We start from the raw sequence: 16309 nt of genomic DNA, 5'->3' as shown, positions 1-16309 counted from the left end.
AAGGATGGGAGCAAGTAATATACCTTATAGAACAGAGCGTTTCACTGTAGCCGCCTCTGACTTTTCTTGTTATTCCTTTATCACGCATTTTGTGTGTTATTATGCCATGATTGCAGCTGTCGTCCCTTCCGCTCAGTAGGAACCCAGAATGAATCTCATCACCTGTGAGGGATGAGGAAAAGGGACTGATTCTGCCATAATGACACCCGGCTGCAAGGATCGAGGAGAGGACCTTCCAAAAGACAACATTCCACTTACCTAACACTTGAATGGTACCAAGTGGTAAATTCCTGGTCAGAAAAGACTGACAATGAAGCCTTAGCCTTAGGGCAGTACCCCTATAAAGTTGTTGAACACCCCATCCACACAAGCCTTGCCTAATGGGGAGCCACTGATCGCATTGGTGACCTCCAGTGGGTTAGTGAAGGGTGTACCACTGTCGTTGAGGCATACAATAACCACCAATACATCCTGAGTCATTTGGGGTGGCGACTGAACAGAGTCTAGACCAAGGGATCCCAACCTGGAGTGCATTAACCCCCAGAGGGTGCGAGATGGCATTTCAGGGAGTGTGACAAAAGAATCCTAATGAAAAGCACAATTCACCTTCATTTCTGTTTTTGGTTCAATTAGAAATTTGACTTCATCTTCAAATGTGATATTACTTTTGTAGAGGGTGCAACATTAATCAATATTTCCTAGAGGTGCGGGGCATAGACAAGGTTGGGAACTCCTGGTCTAGGCGATAGGTGGGTTGACGTTTTTAGCCAGATGGTTGCCTGGCCCCCAGTAGCTGACACCGTAGCCATGTCATGGTCCGAATATAATAATGGTATACAATAACGACAATATAAAAAGACATATGTGCAAAAGTTAGGTATCTTTATTTCGAAATGTTTCGCCTACACAGTAGGCTTATTCAGTCAAATACAGTGGAAGCAGTAAAGATGTAAAAACGATGTAATCAATCCATCACCCTCGTTGATGCAGTTTTGAGGTGGTCAGTCCCTGAGCCTGGAGAAAAGTTCTATTCCATAATTTGGTACAACGTTAAACTGACGCAACAAACTGGAGATTTGTATACACTGTACTGTCAAGTTGAGGCACAGAAATCTTGACGACAGAAGAGGCAGGACCCACTAATAGAAGCAAGAATGTAATCACTGAGAGGCAGTGTAGCTAACCTACTGGGTAGTTCTCCTTTAAATCCAGCCTTTCTCACTCGTAAATAGTTGTCAGACAATAAAATTGTCGAAGAAGTCCTCTGTACCAAGATACCGTTGTGTTGCAGTGTCTGTGAGTGTGAATACGATAATGGTATATAATATTGACAAGTTTATAAGACACATGTCCATCACTCCTGAGAGAGTACAGCATATGCATGGAGAAATGACTTGTATACTGCAGACAGGAGAGTTGAAGCAGTAGGGGGCAGAGTCACCAGTGCAAAAAATCCACAAGTATAAGTAGGTCAAGCCTGTAGGTTAGGCAATCATTGAAGAATTCCGTATATCAATATCCCAAGATATTGCTATATATTGATACAAGGAATTGTTCAGTGTTTGCCTAACGTACAAGCATGACCTTCTTGCATTAGTTGAATTGTCCTCTAGTGACTCCGTCTGCTACTGCTTCAACTCAGCTGTCTGCATATATAAGCCACTTCTCCACACATATGCTGTACTAGTCTCAAGACTGATGGACTGAACACATCGACTCCAGGCTGAGGGACTGATTACCTCAAACCCCTCATCTCTTTCTATCGTCTTATAAACTGTACTGGACTGAAGAAGCCACTGGCTGGCGACACGTTTCTTCAACAAAAATTACTAAATGTTGCACAAGTGTCTGATTCTTCAATTTGTCGGGTTTCTAAACCATTTATATCATAACTTTTTCAATTGCATTTATAAAAAAATCGGACTTATTGAGGCGCTTTATCTAAGAAAGCCCCGGCTGTATATTTTGTAATAAGTTTATATATTGTGTCTTACTATTCCGTGACTATATTTTATCAACCCATGATACTGTAGAGCAGGGGGGGTGGGGGTGGGAGTGGGGGGCTGGGGGGGTTTGGGGTGGGGGTGGGGGGGGTGGGGGGGGTGGGGGGGGGGTAGGGGTGGGGGTGGGAGTGGGGGGCTGGGGGGTTTGGGGTGGGGTGGGGGGGAGGTGCATATCTCAAAATCTTTGAGAAGACAGAGAGTTACGTTGACACACTAGAGGAGAACCTTCACTATCTGCACCAGCACTTCCTCTCACCTCGCTGTTAATATTCAAGTATGTCTCAACCTCCATGATAATATGCCGGGATTACCCGCCTTAATTACATAACATGTGCAGCTCTCTACATGTGTACTTCGTGACGCCATCGAAAATTGAAATATTATTTCTCATCAGGAAACACATTCAAGTTATATTAGTGGTTCAGAGTGGTGGTTCAGAGTGGTGGTTCAGAGTGGTGGTTCAGAGTGGGACTGTCCACACTCTCACAAGTCTGTGTCCATCATTAAGTTATCCCGCCAAAGATGTGACTGAAAAATATTCAGTTACTGATAACTTCTGAAAGGCAAGACTTGTTGAGAAATATGATAGAAAAATACTGTGTGAGGGAAGGATTTGTCGACAAGTATGGTAGACAAACACTATGTGAAGCAAACTTGTCGACAAGTATGGTAGATAAACACTATGTGAGGCAAACTTGTCGACAAGTATGGTAGATAAACACTATGTGAGGCAAACTTGTCGACAAGTATGGTAGATAAACACTATGTGAGGCAAACTTGTCGACAAATGCTAGAAAAATGACAGGATGGATAATGAGAACCTTCAAAACTAGGGAGGCCAAGCCCATGATGACACTTTTCAGGTCACTTGTTCTATCTAGGCTGGAATATTGCTGCACTCTAACAGCACCTTTCAAGGCAGGTGAAATTGCCGACCTAGAAAATGTACAGAGAACTTTCACGGCGCGCATAACGGAGATAAAACACCTCAATTACTGGGAGCGCTTGAGGTTTCTAAACCTGTATTCCCTGGAACGCAGGAGGGAGAGATACATGATTATATACACCTGGAAAATCCTAGAGGGACTAGTACCGAACTTGCACACGAAAATCACTCACTACGAAAGCAAAAGACTTGGCAGACGATGCACCATCCCCCCAATGAAAAGCAGGGGTGTCACTAGCACGTTAAGAGACCATACAATAAGTGTCAGGGGCCCGAGACTGTTCAACTGCCTCCCAGCATACATAAGGGGGATTACCAACAGACCCCTGGCAGTCTTCAAGCTGGCACTGGACAAGCACCTAAAGTCAGTTCCTGATCAGCCGGGCTGTGGCTCGTACGTTGGTTTCCGTGCAGCCAGCAGCAACAGCCTGGTTGATCAGGGGCTGATCCACCAGGAGGCCTGGTCACAGACCGGGCCGCGGGGGCGTTGACCCCCGGAACTCTCTCCAGGTAAACTCCAGGTAAGTATGGTAGATAAACACTATGGGAGACAAACTTGTCGACAAGTATGGTAGATAAACACTACGTGAGGCAAGACATGTCAACAAGTATGGTAGATAACATTACACTGGATTTTTTAGGGTAAGTTGGTATGATACTGGAGACGGGCTTGTGACTCGTGTTGTTACTGTGACTTGTGTTGTGATCACCCATAGGCGCGTTACACCGTAACAATGTTGTTAATGTTACTGTTTCTTTGTCACTCACACTCATTACGGAATCAATTAAAAAAAAACGCAACTGTCATGGTATAACCATGGTGTGTCATGGCAGAGACATAGTGTTGTCATTGTATAGCCGTGGTGTGTCATGGTAGAGCCATGGTGTGTCATGGCAGAGACATAGTGTTGTCACGGTATAGCCGTGGTGTGTCATGGTAGAGATATGGTGTTGTCATAGTATAGCCGTGGTGTTTCATGGTAGAGTCATGGTGTTGTCACGGTATAGCCGTGGTGTTGTCATGGTAGAGCCATGGTGTGTCATGGTAGAGACACGGTGTTGTCATAGTATAGCCGTGGTGTTGTCATGGTAGAGCCATGGTGTGTCATGGTAGAGACACGGTGTTGTCATAGTATAGCCGTGGTGTTTCATGGTAGAGCCATGGTGTTGTCACCGTATAGCCGTGGTGTTGTCATGGTAGAGCCATGGTGTGTCACAGAGAGACATGGTGTGCCATGGTAGAGACATGGTGTTGTCATGGTATAGCTGTGGAGTGTCATGGTAGAGCCATGGTGTGTCATGGTAGAGACATGGTGTTGTTCATGGTAGACATGGTGTGTCATGGTAGAGCCATGGTGTGTCATATTAGAGACATGGTGTGTAATGGTAGAGACATGGTGTTGTCATGGTATAGCCGTGGAGTGTCATGGTAGAGCCATGGTGTGTCATGGTAGAAACATGGTGCTGTCATGATAGACATGGCGTGTCATGGTAGAGCAATGGTGTGTCATGGTAGGCATTGTGTTGTCATGGTATATCCGTGGTGCATTATGGTACTGCCATGGTAGAGCCATGGTGTGTCATGGTAGAGCAATGATATGTCATGGTACTGTCATAGTAGAGCCATGGTGTGCCATGGTACTGTCATGGTAGAGCCATGGTGTGCTATAGTACTGTCATGGTAGAGCCATGGTGTGTCATGATGCTGTCATGGCAGAGCCATGGTGTGCTATGGTACTGTCATGGTATAGCCATGGTGTATCATGGTACTGTTATGGTAGAACCATAGTGTGTTATGGTAGAGACATTGTTGTCAAGGTATAGCCATAGTGTGTCATGGTAGAGACCATGGTGTTGTCATAGTATAGCCATGGTGTGTTATGGTACTCTCATGGTAGAGCCATGGTGTGTCATGGTAGAGTTATGGTGTGTCATGGTACTGTGATGGTAGAGCTAAGGTGTGTCATGGTACTGTCATGGTAGAGCCATGGTGTGTTATGGTAGAGACATGGTGTTGTCAAAGTATAGCCGTGGTGTGTCATGGTACTGTGATGGTAGAACCATGTTGTGTCATGGTACTGTTATGGTAGAACCATGGTGTGTTATGGTAGAGACATTGTTGTCAAGGTATAGCCATGGTGTGTCATGGTAGAGACCATGGTGTTGTCATAGTATAGCCATGGTGTGTCATGGAACTGTCATGGTACAGCCATGGCGTGTCATGGTAGAGTTATGGTGTGTCATGGTACTGTGATGGTAGAGCTATGGTGTGTCATCGTACGGTCATGGTAGAGCAATGGTGTGTTATGGTAGAGACATGGTGTTGTCAAGGTATAGCCATGGTGTGTCATGGTACTGTCATGGTAGAACCATGGTGTGCCATGGTAGAGTTATGGTGTGTCATGGTAATGTTATGGTAGAGCCATTGTATGCCATGATACTGACATGGTAGAGCCATGGTGTGTCATGGTACTGTCATGGTATAGCCATGGTGTGTTACGGTAGAGTTATGGTGTGTCATGGTAGAGCCATGATGTATTGTGGTAGAGACATGGTGTTGTCATGGTATAGCCATGGTGTGTCATGGTAGAGACCATGGTGCTGTCATGGTATAGCCTTGATGCGTCATGGTACTGTCATAGTATAGCCATGGTGTGTCATGGTACTGTCATGGTAGAGCCATGGTGTGTCATGGTACTGTCGTCGTAGAACCATGGTATGTCATGGTAGAGTTATGGCGTGTCATGGTAGAGCCATGGTGTGTCGTGGTAGAGCCATGGTGTGTTATGGTAGAGTTATGGTATGTCATGGTAGAGTCATGGTGTGTCATGGTAGAGCCATGGTGTGTTATGGTAGAGTTATGGTGTGTCATGGTGCTGTCATGGTAGAGCCGTGGTGTGTTGTGGTAGAGACATGGTGTTGTCATGGTATTGTCATGGTGTGTCATGGTAGAGACATGCGTTCTCATGGTATAGCCGTGATGCTTCATGGTACTGTCATGGTAGAGCCATGGTGTGTCATGGCACTGTCATGGTAGAGCCATGGTGTGTCATGGTACTGTCCTGGTAGAGCCATTGTGTGTCATGGTAAAGCTATAGTGTGTCATGGTACTGTCATGGTTGAGCCATGGAGTATTATGGCACTGTTATGGTAGAGCCATGGTTGCGTCATGGTACTGTCATGGTAGAGCCATGGTGTGTCATGGTATTCTCATGGTAGAGTCATGATGTGTCATGGTAGAGTTATGGTGTGTCATGGTACTGTGATGGTAGAGCTATGGTGTGTCATGGTACTGTCATGGTAGAGCCATGGTGTGTTATGGTAGAGACATGGTGTTGTCAAGGTATAACCATGGTGTGTCATGGTAGAGACCATGGTGTTGTCATAGTATAGCCATGGTGTGTCATGGTACTGTCATGGTAGAGCTATGGTGTGTCATGGTAGAGTTATGGTGTGTCATGGTACTGTGATGGTAGAGCTATGTTGTGTCATGGTACGGTCATGGTAGAGCCATGGTGTGTTATGGTAGAGACATGGTGTTGTCAAGGTATAGCCATGGTGTGTCATGGTACTGTCATGGTAGAGCCATGTTGTGTCATGGTACTGTCATGGTATAGCCATGGTGTGTTACGGTAGAGTTATGGTGTGTCATGGTAATGTCATGGTAGAGCCATTGTATGTCATGATACTGACATGGTAGAGCCATGGTGTGTCATGGTACTGTCATGGTATAGCCATGGTGTGTTACGGTAGAGTTATGGTGTGTCATGGTAATGTCATGGTAGAGCCATTGTATGTCATGATACTGACATGGTAGAGCCATGGTGTGTCATGGTACTGTCATGGTAGAGCCATGATGTGTTGTGGTAGAGACATGGTGTTGTCATGGTATAGCCATGATGTGTCATGGTAGACACCATGGTGTTGTCATGGTATAGCCTTGATGCGTCATGGTACTGTCTTGGTATAGCCATGGTGTGTCATGGTACTGTCATGGTAGAGCCATGGTGTGTCACGGTACTGTCGTCGTAGAACCATGGTGTGTCATGATAGAGTTATGGCGTGTCATGGTAGAGCCATGGTGTGTCATGTTAGAGCCATGGTGTGTTATGGTAGAGTTATGGTGTGTCATGGTGCTGTCATGGTAGAGCCGTGGTGTGTTGTAGTAGAGACATGGTGTTGTCATGGTATAGTCATGGTGTGTCATGGTAGAGACATGTGTTCTTATGGTATAGCCGTGATGTTTCATGGTACTGTCATGGTAGAGCCATGGTGTGTCATGGTACTGTCATGGTAGAGCCATGGTGTGTCATGGTACTGTCCTGGTAGAGCCATTGTGTGTCATGGTAAAGCTATAGTGTGTCATGGTACTGTCATGGTTGAGCCGTGGAGTGTTATGGAACTGTTATGGTAGAGCCATGGTTGCGTCATGGTACTGTCATGGTAGAGCCATGGTGTGTCATGGTACTGTCATGGTAGAGCCATGGTGTGTCATGGTACGGTCATGGTAGAGCCATGGTGTGTCATGGTACTGCCATGGTTGAGCCATGGTGTGTCATGGTAGAATTATGGTGTGTCATGGTACTGTTATAGTAGAGCCATGGTGTGTTGTGGTATTGTCATGGTAGAGCCATGGTGTGTCATAGTACTGTCCTGGTAGAGCCATGGTGTCATAGTACTGTCATGGTAGAGCCATGTAGTGTTATGGTACTGTCATGGTAGAGTCATGGTGTGTCATGGTAGAGCCATGGTGTGTTATGGTAGAGTTATGGTGTGTCATGGTGCTGTCATGGTAGAGCCGTGGTGTGTTGTGGTAGAGACATGGTGTTGTCATGGTATTGTCATGGTGTGTCATGGTAGAGACATGCGTTCTCATGGTATAGCCGTGATGCTTCATGGCACTGTCATGGTAGAGCCCTTTTGTGTCATGGTACTGTCCTGGTAGAGCCATTGTGTGTCATGGTAAAGCTATAGTGTGTCTTGGTACTGTCATGGTTGAGCCATGGAGTGTTATGGCACTGTTATGGTAGAGCCATGGTTGCGTCTTGGTACTGTCATGGTAGAGCCATGGTGTGTCATGGTACTCTCATGGTAGAGTCATGGTGTGTCATGGTAGAGTTATGGTGTGTCATGGTACTGTGATGTAGAGCTATGGTGTGTCATGGTACTGTCATGGTAGAGCCATGGTGTGTTACGGTAGAGACATGGTGTTGTCAAGGTATAGCCATGGTGTGTCATGGTAGAGACCATGGTGTTGTCATAGTATAGTCATGGTGTGTCATGGTACTGTCATGGTAGAGCTATGGTGTATCATGGTAGAGTTATGGTGTGTCATGGTACTGTGATGGTAGAGCTATGCTGTGTCATGGTACGGTCATGGTAGAGCCATGGTGTGTTATGGTAGAGACATGGTGTTGTTAAGGTATAGCCATGGTGTGTCATGGTACTGTCATGGTAGAGCCAAGTTGTGTCATGGTACTGTCATGGTAGAGCCATGGTGTGTCATGGTACTGTCATGGTATAGCCATGGTGTGTTACGGTAGAGTTATGGTGTGTCATGGTAATGTCATGGTAGAGCCATTGTATGTCATGATACTGACATGGTAGAGCCATGGTGTGTCATGGTACTGTCATGGTATAGCCATGGTGTGTTACGGTAGAGTTATGGTGTGTCATGGTAATGTCATGGTAGAGCCATTGTATGTCATGATACTGACATGGTAGAGCCATGGTGTGTCATGGTACTGTCATGGTAGAGCCATGATGTGTTGTGGTAGAGACATGGTGTTGTCATGGTATAGCCATGATGTGTCATGGTAGACACCATGGTGTTGTCATGGTATAGCCTTGATGCGTCATGGTACTGTCTGGGTATAGCCATGGTGTGTCATGGTACTGTCATGGTAGAGGCATGGTGTGTCACGGTACTGTCGTCGTAGAACCATGGTGTGTCATGATAGAGTTATGGCGTGTCATGGTAGACCCATGGTGTGTCATGTTAGAGCCATGGTGTGTTATGGTAGAGACATGGTGTTGTTAAGGTATAGCCATGGTGTGTCATGGTACTGTCATGGTAGAGCCAAGTTGTGTCATGGTACTGTCATGGTAGAGCCATGGTGTGTCATGGTACTGTCATGGTATAGCCATGGTGTGTTACGGTAGAGTTATGGTGTGTCATGGTAATGTCATGGTAGAGCCATTGTATGTCATGATACTGACATGGTAGAGCCATGGTGTGTCATGGTACTGTCATGGTATAGCCATGGTGTGTTACGGTAGAGTTATGGTGTGTCATGGTAATGTCATGGTAGAGCCATTGTATGTCATGATACTGACATGGTAGAGCCATTTTGTGTCATGGTACTGTCATGGTAGAGCCATGATGTGTTGTGGTAGAGACATGGTGTTGTCATGGTATAGCCATGATGTGTCATGGTAGACACCATGGTGTTGTCATGGTATAGCCTTGATGCGTCATGGTACTGTCTTGGTATAGCCATGGTGTGTCATGGTACTGTCATGGTAGAGGCATGGTGTGTCACGGTACTGTCGTCGTAGAACCATGGTGTGTCATGATAGAGTTATGGCGTGTCATGGTAGAGTCATGGTGTGTCATGTTAGAGCCATGGTGTGTTATGGTAGAGTTATGGTGTGTCATGGTGCTGTCATGGTAGAGCCGTGGTGTGTTGTAGTAGAGACATGGTGTTGTCATGGTATAGTCATGGTGTGTCATGGTAGAGACATGTGTTCTTATGGTATAGCCGTGATGTTTCATGGTACTGTCATGGTAGAGCCATGGTGTGTCATGGTACTGTCATGGTAGAGCCATGGTGTGTCATGGTACTGTCCTGGTAGAGCCATTGTGTGTCATGGTAAAGCTATAGTGTGTCATGGTACTGTCATGGTTGAGCCGTGGAGTGTTATGGAACTGTTATGGTAGAGCCATGGTTGCGTCATGGTACTGTCATGGTAGAGCCATGGTGTGTCATGGTACTGTCATGGTAGAGCCATGGTGTGTCATGGTACTGTCATGGTAGAGCCATGTTGTGTCATGGTACTGCCATGGTTGAGCCATGGTGTGTCATGGTAGAATTATGGTGTGTCATGGTACTGTTATAGTAGAGCCATGGTGTGTTGTGGTACTGTCATGGTAGAGCCATGGTGTGTCATAGTACTGTCCTGGTAGAGCCATGGTGTCATAGTACTGTCATGGTAGAGCCATGTAGTGTTATGGTACTGTCATGGTAGAGTCATGGTGTGTCATGGTAGAGCCATGGTGTGTTATGGTAGTTATGGTGTGTCATGATGCTGTCATGGTAGAGCCGTGGTGTGTTGTGGTAGAGACATGGTGTTGTCATGGTATTGTCATGGTGTGTCATGGTAGAGACATGCGTTCTCATGGTATAGCCGTGGTGCTTCATGGCACTGTCATGGTAGAGCCATGGTGTGTCATGGTACTGTCCTGGTAGAGCCATTGTGTGTCATGGTAAAGCTATAGTGTGTCATGGTACTGTCATGGTTGAGCCATGGAGTGTTATGGCACTGTTATGGTAGAGCCATGGTTGCGTCATGGTACTGTCATGGTAGAGCCATGGTGTGTCATGGTACTCTCATGGTGGAGTCATGGTGTGTCATGGTAGAGTTATGGTGTGTCATGGTACTGTGATGTAGAGCTATGGTGTGTCATGGTACTGTCATGGTAGAGCCATGGTGTGTTATGGTAGAGACATGGTGTTGTCAAGGTATAGCCATGGTGTGTCATGGTACTGTCATGGTAGAGCTATGGTGTATCATGGTAGAGTTATGGTGTGTCATGGTACTGTGATGGTAGAGCTATGTTGTGTCATGGTACGGTCATGGTAGAGCCATGGTGTGTTATGGTAGAGACATGGTGTTGTTAAGGTATAGCCATGGTGTGTCATGGTACTGTCATGGTAGAGCCATGTTGTGTCATGGTACTGTCATGGTAGAGCCATGGTGTGTCATGGTACTGTCATGGTATAGCCATGGTGTGTTACGGTAGAGTTATGGTGTGTCATGGTAATGTCATGGTAGAGCCATTGTATGTCATGATACTGACATGGTAGAGCCATGGTGTGTCATGGTACTGTCATGGTATAGCCATGGTGTGTTACGGTAGAGTTATGGTGTGTCATGGTAATGTCATGGTAGAGCCATTGTATGTCATGATACTGACATGGTAGAGCCATGGTGTGTCATGGTACTGTCATGGTAGAGCCATGATGTGTTGTGGTAGAGACATGGTGTTGTCATGCTATAGCCATGATGTGTCATGGTAGAGACCATGGTGTTGTCATGGTATAGCCTTGATGCGTCATGTTACTCTCTTGGTATAGCCATGGTGTGTCATGGTACTGTCATGGTAGAGGCATGGTGTGTCATGGTACTGTCGTCGTAGAACCATGGTGTGTCATGATAGAGTTATGGCGTGTCATGGTAGAGCCATGGTGTGTCATGTTAGAGCCATGGTGTGTTATGGTAGAGTTATGGTGTGTCATGGTGCTGTCATGGTAGAGCCGTGGTGTGTTGTAGTAGAGACATGGTGTTGTCATGGTATAGTCATGGTGTGTCATGGTAGAGACATGTGTTCTTATGGTATAGCCGTGATGTTTCATGGTACTGTCATGGTAGAGCCATGGTGTGTCATGGTACTGTCATGGTAGAGCCATGATGTGTCATGGTACTGTCCTGGTAGAGCCATTATGTGTCATGGTAAAGCTATAGTGTGTCATGGTACTGTCATGGTTGAGCCGTGGAGTGTTATGTAACTGTTATGGTAGAGCCATGGTTGCGTCATGGTACTGTCATGGTAGAGCCATGGTGTGTCATGGTAGAGCCATGGTGTGTCATGGTACTGTCCTGGTAGAGCCATTATGTGTCATGGTAAAGCTATAGTGTGTCATGGTACTGTCATGGTTGAGCCGTGGAGTGTTATGGAACTGTTATGGTAGAGCCATGGTTGCGTCATGGTACTGTCATGGTAGAGCCATGGTGTGTCATGGTACTGTCATGTTAGAGCCATGGTGTGTCATGGTACTTTCATGGTAGAGCCATGGTGTGTCATGGTACTGCCATGGTTGAGCCATGGTGTGTCATGGTAGAATTATGGTGTGTCATGGTACTGTTATAGTAGAGCCGTGGTGTGTTGTGGTAAAGACATGGTGTGTCATGGTAGAATTATGGTGTGTCATGGTACTGTTATAGTAGAGCCATGGTGTGTTGTGGTAAAGACATGGTGTTGTCATGGTATAACTGTGATGCATCATGGTACTGTCGTGGTAGAGCCATGGTGTGCCATGGTACTGTCATGGTAGAGCCATGGTGTGTCATAGTACTGTCATGGTAGAGCCATGTAGTGTTATGGTACTGTCATGGTAGAGCCACGGTGTGTCATGGTATTGTCATGGTAGAATATGACGTGTCATGATACTGTCATGGTAGAACCATGGTTTGTCATGGTTCTGTCATGGTAGAGCCATGGTGTGTCATGGTAGATCTATGGTGTGTCATGGTACTCTCATGGAAGAGCCATGGAGTGTTATGATACTCTCATGGTAGAGCCATGGTGTGTCATGGTACTGTCATGGTAGAATATGGCGTATCATGATATTGTCAAGGTAGAGCCATGATGTGTCATGGTATTGTCATGGTATAATATGGCGTGTCATGGTGCTGTGATGGTACTGTCATGGTAGAGCCCTGGTGTGTCATGGTACTGTCATGGTAGAGCCATGGCGTGTCATGGTAGAGCAGTGGTGTGTCATGGTATTTCCGTGGTGTGTCATGGTACTGTCATGGTAGAACCATGGTGTGTCATGATACTGTCATTGTAGAGCCATGGTATGTCATGGTAGAGCCATGGTGTGTCATGGTAGAGTCGTGGTGTGTCATGGTACTGTGTTGGTAAAGCCATGGTGTATTATGGTACTGTCATGGTAGAGTCATGATGTGTCATGGTAGAGCCATGATCTACTATCTACCTGGAGTCTACCTGGAAGGTATTCCGGGGATCAACGCCCCCGTGGCCCAGTCCACGACCAGGCCTCCCTATGGATCAGGGTTTGATCAACTAGGCTGTTACTGCTGACCACACGCAGTCCAACATATGAACCACAGCCCGGCTGATCCGGCACCGACTTTAAATATCTGTCCAGTTCCCTCTTGAAGGCAGCCAGGAGTCTACTGGTAATTCCCCTTATGCATAGTGGGAGGCTGATGACCAGTCTTGGGCCCCGGACACTTATTGTGTTTTCTCTTAGTGTATTAATCCCGCCCCTACTCTTCACTGGGGGTATGTTGCATCGCTTGCCAAGTCTTTTGCTTTCGTAGGGAGAGATTTCTGTGTGCAGATTAGGGACCATTCCTTCTAGGATTTTCCAAGTGTAGATTATGATGTATCTCTCTCGCCTGCGTTCCAGCGAGTACAAGTCAAGTGCTTCCAAGTATTCCCAGTAGTTAAGTTGTTCATGGTACTGTCATAGTAGTGCCATGATGTGTCATGATAGAGACATAGTGTGTCATGGTGTTGTCATGGTAGAGCCATGGTGTGTCATGGTAGAGCTATGGTGTGTCATGGTACTGTCATGGTGCAGCCATGGTGTGTCATGGTGCTGTCATGGTAGAGCCATGGTGTGTCATGGTGCTGTCATGGTAGAACCATGGTGTGTCATGGTACTGTCATGGTGCAGCCATGGTGTGTCATGGTGCTGTCATGGTAGAGCCATGGTGTGTCATGGTACTGTCATGGTGCAGCCATGGTGTGTCATGGTACTGTCATGGTACAGCTTTGGTGTGTCATGGTGCTGTCAAGGTAGGGCCACGGTGTCATGGTGCTGCCATGATTGAGTCATGGTGTGTCATGGTATTGTCATGGTAGAGCCATGATGTGTCATGGAGCTGCCATGGTTCTCTCATGGTAGAACCATGGTGTCATGGTATTGTCTTAGTAAAGCCATGGGGTATATCATGGTGTTGTCATGTTACTATAATGGGCAACCCACGATGTGTCATGGTAAAACCATGATTTGTCATGGTAGAGCCATGACGTGCCATAGTTCTGTCATGGTAGAGGCATGGTGTGTCATGGCAGTGTCATGGTGCAGCCTAGGTACTGTCACAGTACTGTCATGGAAGAGCTATGGTGTGTCATGGTAATTATGATACTGCCTTTGTACTGATATGCTAAAGGCACGATTCTCTTATGGTGCAGCCATGGTGATGTCATGGTACTGTCATGGTGCTATCGTGATACTGTCATGGTAGTCATGGTGCAGCCGTGGTGCTGTCATGGTACAGCCATGACAGTTTCATGGTACAGATATGACAGTACATTGGTGTGTCATAATACTATCATGGTAGGGCTATGGTGTGTCATGATAATATCACGGTAGAGCCATAACAGCGGGTTGACACAGCCATGACGCTGTCATGGTAGTCATGGCAGAACCATGGTGTGTCATGGTACTGTCATGGTGGAGCCGTAGTGTATCATAGTACTGACATGGAACAGCAGTGGTGTCATGGTACTGTCATGGTAAAGGCACAGCACTATCATGGAACAGCAGTGGTGTCATGGTACTGTCATGGTAAAGGCACAGCACTATCATGGAACAGCAATGGTGCCATGGTACTGTCATGGTAAAGGCACAGCACTATCATGGAACAGCAGTGGTGTCATGGTACTGTCATGGTAAAGGCACAGCACTATCATGGAACAGCAGTGGTGTCATGGTACTGTCATGGTAAAGGCACAGCACTATCATGGAACAGCAGTGGTGCCATGGTACTGTCATGGTAAAGGCACAGCACTATCATGGAACAGCAATGGTGTCATGGTACTGTCATGGTAAAGGCACAGCACTATCATGGAACAGCAATGGTGTCATGGTACTGTCATGGTAAAGGCACAGCACTATCATGGAACAACAATGGTATTGCCTGAAATGCTTATAATTTGCAAAGCCTTTCGAACAGAACTAAATTCTTCTTCTTCTTCTTCTTCTTATCATTATTATTATTATTATTATTATTATTATTATTATTGTGATTTGACAATGGATTGTCCTTGACCCAATTGTCGAGTGATAATATATATATGTATATATATATATATATATATATATATATATATATATATATATATATATATATATATATATATATATATATATATATATATATATATATATATATATATATATATATATATATATATATATATATATATATATATATATATATATATATATATATATATATATATATATATATAAGTTTACTGAGTATACCAGGAAAAGTGTACGGTAGGGTTACAATTGAAAGAATTACAGGTAAGACAGAACGTAGGATTGCGGATGAGCAAGGAGGTTTCAGAGTGGGTAGGGGATGTGTAGATCAAGTGTTTACATTGAAGCATATATGTGAACAGTATTTAGATAAAGGTAGGGAAGTTTTTATTGCATTTATGGATTTAGAAAAGGCATATGATAGAGTGGATAGAGGAGCAATGTGGCAGATGTTGCAAGTATATGGAATAGGTGGTAAGTTACTAAATGCTGTAAAGAGCTTTTATGAGGATAGTGAGGCTCAGGTAAGGGTGTGTAGAAGAGAGGGAGAATACTTCCCGGTAAAAGTAGGTCTTAGACAGGGATGTGTAATGTCACTATGGTTGTTTAATATATTTATAGATGGGGTTGTAAAAGAAGTAAATGCTAGGGTGTTCAGGAGAGGGGTGGGATTAAATTATGGGGAATCAAATTCAAAATGGGAATTGACACAGTTACTTTTTGCTGATGATACTGTGCTTATGGGAGATTCTAAAGAAAAATTGCAAAGGTTAGTGGACGAGTTTGAGAATGTGTGTAAAGGTAGAAAGTTGAAAGTGAACATAGAAAAGAGTAAGGTGATGAGGGTATCAAATGATTTAGATAAAGAAAAATTGGATATGAAATTGGGGAGGAGGAGTATGGAAGAAGTGAATGTTTTCAGATACTTGGGAGTTGACGTGTCGGCGGATGGATTTATGAAGGATGAGGTTAATCATAGAATTGATGAGGGAAAAAAGGTGAGTGGTGCGTTGAGGTATATATGGAGTCAAAAAACGTTATCTATGGAGGCAAAGAAGGGAATGTATGAAAGTATAGTAGTACCAACACTCTTATATGGATGTGAAGCTCGGGTGGTAAATGCAGCAGCGAGGAGACGGTTGGAGGCAGTGGAGATATCCTGTCTAAGGGCAATGTGTGGTGTAAATATTATGCAGAAAATTCGGAGTGTGGAAATTAGGAGAAGGTGTGGAGTTAATAAAAGCATTAGTCAGAGGGCAGAAGAGGGGTTGTTG

At 45.1% G+C, this 16309-nt stretch overlaps 1 protein-coding gene across 2 annotated transcripts in view; it reads left to right on the top strand.

The window, feature by feature from the left end:
- The first annotated feature begins 2221 nt into the window (after nucleotides 1-2221).
- LOC128687859 (uncharacterized) overlaps nucleotides 2222-16309 on the top strand; it is a 77375-nt gene continuing 63287 nt past the window's right edge. Inside the window, exon 1 of one of the 2 annotated variants that reach the window (XM_070083755.1) lies at nucleotides 2222-2277. The gene's annotated coding sequence lies outside the window, so the exon portion shown is untranslated. Of the gene's footprint in view, nucleotides 2278-2402; nucleotides 2567-16309 lie in introns of those variants that run through there. The other variant, XM_070083754.1, reaches the window with a different exon arrangement.

This window comes from Cherax quadricarinatus, chromosome 10 (genome assembly GCF_038502225.1).
Source record: "Cherax quadricarinatus isolate ZL_2023a chromosome 10, ASM3850222v1, whole genome shotgun sequence".
NCBI lineage: Eukaryota > Metazoa > Arthropoda > Malacostraca > Decapoda > Parastacidae > Cherax > Cherax quadricarinatus.
Note: the sequence above shows the minus strand (reverse complement) of the source record. Positions and strands in the feature narration are given on the sequence as shown.